Here is a 4,521-nt window from a genome sequence, read left to right as displayed (position 1 = left end):
ATCGCTTCTCGGCCTTTTGGCTAAGATCAAGTGTAGTATCTGTTCTTATCAGTTTAATATCTGATACGTCCCCTATCTGGGGACCATATATTAAATGGATTTTTGAGAACGGGGGCCGATTTCGAAGCTTGCTTCCGTCGCCCTATGCATTGACCCGATATGGCAGTATCTTCGGGTACAGTGCACCACCCCCTTACAGGGTTAAAAAGAAAGATTCCTACTTTCATTGCTACCTGCTTGCTGGCTAGCCAGCTAGCCAGCCCTGTGGGCCTTGCTGCTACAGCCAAAAAACAAAAGGTGGTGCTGCTGCTGCTGCTTCTGCTGCTTCTGCTTGTGTCTGGCCGCTGTTGGAGCGTCCAGGCACAGGACTTCTGCTGCTGCTGACTAAATGGCCTCCTTAATTGGATCATTTGAGTAGCCAGCACACCTGTGCAGGTAGGGCATGACATGATAGGCAGCTGCCTTGATAGCGGGTGGGTGCTGAATGTTCCTAATTGACAAAATAAGATTAATGCTTATGAAGAAATATAAAATCTCATCCCTTCCCCAATATCGCGCCACACCCCTACCCCTTAATTCCCTGGTTGAACTTGATGGACATATGTCTTTTTTCGACCGTACTAACTATGTAACTATGTAACATAACATGGGGGGGGGGGGGTCTCCTGGCTGTTCACACAGGTGTGTCATTGCTGTACATTGACCATGCATTGCTTCTGTGGTATTGCAAAGGCAAAGACAAATGCTTCCAGCCATCCATTGCACTAATGGATTGGTCATCAGCTGGCTGTCTATGTCCCGCATCAATATAGACCAAAGTACAGAGGGTTAGGCTATGCTATTGTGCACCTACCTGATGCATCAGAAGGTGCGAGGCCCTTGCTAAATTCTGTGCACAGACTTTGAGATCTATACTTTAGACTGTATCTAAACCTGCTCCAACATGGACTGACATTCTGGCCTACTTTCAGCCGATGCGACTTGTCTGTCGCTGAACAGTCGCTTTTTATGTATTCAGCACCTATGTATAATGTTGTAAAAATGCTCTAGAAGCTAAAGTCGCAGAAATGTCACACATATTTGGCCTGCAACTTTCTGTGCGACAAATTCAGACAGGAAAAATCAGTATAAATCCTTAGAAAATTATCCCCCAGTGTCTCCATCTGCTGGCGGTATTGAATAAGCATTGCTGCACTGATGGGGTATGCATTAGACGAAAAAAAAGAAGAAAAAGAAGAATAATACGCCCAGAAAAGAGGCGAAAAGGAGAAAAACGTAAAAAAACGTGAAAAAAAAGTAAGAGGAAGAGAAGGGAAAAAAAGGTGGAAATGGGTTTAAAAGTGATTTCGGCGGAGAAATATATATATATATATATATATATATATATATATATATATATATATATACGCGCACACACACACATATATATAAACGTATTCTCCGTTGAGATATTGCAGCCGCTGCTGTGTCCAGGCCCAGGAGCCTTAGCACTGTGCTGTGATGTCACTCAATACCACTGACATCACTAGGTGTAAACAACATCTCTCCTTTGCTGTGTATGTGACTATGGAGCTGTTTGGTGATGTCGTCTATTATGGCCTTCATAGAAGCAACAGGAGATTGTTGCATCCATCTAGAACCCTCAGAACTACAGTGCTATGATGTCACTCACTTCCACAGGCCTTGCAGAGTGTAAACAACAACAACCCAGCTTTGTTGTGTATGTAACCATAGGGATTTGTGATGTCACCTAGAACCTTCACAGCAGCGACAGCTTTATGAGGAGCATCAGCACTGCTCTGCCTGAGCAGAACCATCACCGCCATAGGTTGTCAAATAACCCGGATTTAACCCACACAGGTAAGTCCAATGGGGTGCAGGCATGTCCTCTATGCTTACAGCTTCCCGTGGGTGTTGGTTTGATACCGTTTGGGGACAGCCAAGGAGGCATCTGCAGGCAACAAAGGTAGGTGTGTGCTTGTGTGTGTGTTTCCTATGCAGATCCTAAGCCCAGTGTCACATGCAAGTAGGAGGAGTAAGAAGGGTTCCTGGCAAATCCGGGTTATGGATTGCATTTAAAAAGGCCCCGTGGGAGTGCAATGGGCCCCTGTCTTGCTGCTTAGCAATAATGGTATGGGTTTAGGTTCTGCTGTGTGTACTGGTGGTTGACTGCCCCCCAGCCCAGAGTGTGCATGGAAAATTGTCTGGCAGCCTCCCTGACAGCAAGCAGTGATAGTGCCCATGAAGGGGACCTTGTTGGGCCCGCCCCTTTCACGGTTATCGCTTCTCGGCCTTTTGGCTAAGATCAAGTGTAGTATCTGTTCTTATCAGTTTAATATCTGATACGTCCCCTATCTGGGGACCATATATTAAATGGATTTTTGAGAACGGGGGCCGATTTCGAAGCTTGCTTCCGTCGCCCTATGCATTGACCCGATATGGCAGTATCTTCGGGTACAGTGCACCACCCCCTTACAGGGTTAAAAAGAAAGATTCCTACTTTCATTGCTACCTGCTTGCTGGCTAGCCAGCTAGCCAGCCCTGTGGGCCTTGCTGCTACAGCCAAAAAACAAAAGGTGGTGCTGCTGCTGCTGCTTCTGCTGCTTCTGCTTGTGTCTGGCCGCTGTTGGAGCGTCCAGGCACAGGACTTCTGCTGCTGCTGACTAAATGGCCTCCTTAATTGGATCATTTGAGTAGCCAGCACACCTGTGCAGGTAGGGCATGACATGATAGGCAGCTGCCTTGATAGCGGGTGGGTGCTGAATGTTCCTAATTGACAAAATAAGATTAATGCTTATGAAGAAATATAAAATCTCATCCCTTCCCCAATATCGCGCCACACCCCTACCCCTTAATTCCCTGGTTGAACTTGATGGACATATGTCTTTTTTCGACCGTACTAACTATGTAACTATGTAACATAACATGGGGGGGGGGGGGGTCTCCTGGCTGTTCACACAGGTGTGTCATTGCTGTACATTGACCATGCATTGCTTCTGTGGTATTGCAAAGGCAAAGACAAATGCTTCCAGCCATCCATTGCACTAATGGATTGGTCATCAGCTGGCTGTCTATGTCCCGCATCAATATAGACCAAAGTACAGAGGGTTAGGCTATGCTATTGTGCACCTACCTGATGCATCAGAAGGTGCGAGGCCCTTGCTAAATTCTGTGCACAGACTTTGAGATCTATACTTTAGACTGTATCTAAACCTGCTCCAACATGGACTGACATTCTGGCCTACTTTCAGCCGATGCGACTTGTCTGTCGCTGAACAGTCGCTTTTTATGTATTCAGCACCTATGTATAATGTTGTAAAAATGCTCTAGAAGCTAAAGTCGCAGAAATGTCACACATATTTGGCCTGCAACTTTCTGTGCGACAAATTCAGACAGGAAAAATCAGTATAAATCCTTAGAAAATTATCCCCCAGTGTCTCCATCTGCTGGCGGTATTGAATAAGCATTGCTGCACTGATGGGGTATGCATTAGACGAAAAAAAAGAAGAAAAAGAAGAATAATACGCCCAGAAAAGAGGCGAAAAGGAGAAAAACGTAAAAAAACGTGAAAAAAAAGTAAGAGGAAGAGAAGGGAAAAAAAGGTGGAAATGGGTTTAAAAGTGATTTCGGCGGAGAAATATATATATATATATATATATATATATATATATATATATACGCGCACACACACACATATATATAAACGTATTCTCCGTTGAGATATTGCAGCCGCTGCTGTGTCCAGGCCCAGGAGCCTTAGCACTGTGCTGTGATGTCACTCAATACCACTGACATCACTAGGTGTAAACAACATCTCTCCTTTGCTGTGTATGTGACTATGGAGCTGTTTGGTGATGTCGTCTATTATGGCCTTCATAGAAGCAACAGGAGATTGTTGCATCCATCTAGAACCCTCAGAACTACAGTGCTATGATGTCACTCACTTCCACAGGCCTTGCAGAGTGTAAACAACAACAACCCAGCTTTGTTGTGTATGTAACCATAGGGATTTGTGATGTCACCTAGAACCTTCACAGCAGCGACAGCTTTATGAGGAGCATCAGCACTGCTCTGCCTGAGCAGAACCATCACCGCCATAGGTTGTCAAATAACCCGGATTTAACCCACACAGGTAAGTCCAATGGGGTGCAGGCATGTCCTCTATGCTTACAGCTTCCCGTGGGTGTTGGTTTGATACCGTTTGGGGACAGCCAAGGAGGCATCTGCAGGCAACAAAGGTAGGTGTGTGCTTGTGTGTGTGTTTCCTATGCAGATCCTAAGCCCAGTGTCACATGCAAGTAGGAGGAGTAAGAAGGGTTCCTGGCAAATCCGGGTTATGGATTGCATTTAAAAAGGCCCCGTGGGAGTGCAATGGGCCCCTGTCTTGCTGCTTAGCAATAATGGTATGGGTTTAGGTTCTGCTGTGTGTACTGGTGGTTGACTGCCCCCCAGCCCAGAGTGTGCATGGAAAATTGTCTGGCAGCCTCCCTGACAGCAAGCAGTGATAGTGCCCATGAAGGG

At 45.8% G+C, this 4,521-nt stretch overlaps 2 non-coding genes across 2 annotated transcripts; both read left to right on the top strand.

Moving 5' to 3' along the window:
• LOC130330989 (U2 spliceosomal RNA) lies at window positions 1-191 on the top strand. Its single transcript, XR_008873982.1, has one exon. It is a non-coding gene; the product is annotated as a U2 spliceosomal RNA (small nuclear RNA).
• Window positions 192-2,279: 2,088 nt separating this feature from the next.
• Window positions 2,280-2,470, top strand: LOC130330995 (U2 spliceosomal RNA). Its single transcript, XR_008873987.1, has one exon. It is a non-coding gene; the product is annotated as a U2 spliceosomal RNA (small nuclear RNA).
• Window positions 2,471-4,521: the final 2,051 nt, after the last annotated feature.

The sequence above is a fragment of the Hyla sarda genome, unplaced genomic scaffold (assembly GCF_029499605.1).
Source record: "Hyla sarda isolate aHylSar1 unplaced genomic scaffold, aHylSar1.hap1 scaffold_3446, whole genome shotgun sequence".
Classification (NCBI taxonomy): Eukaryota; Metazoa; Chordata; class Amphibia; order Anura; family Hylidae; genus Hyla; species Hyla sarda.
The sequence above is the reverse complement of the archived record's forward strand: the minus strand, read 5'-3'. Positions and strand labels throughout refer to the sequence as shown.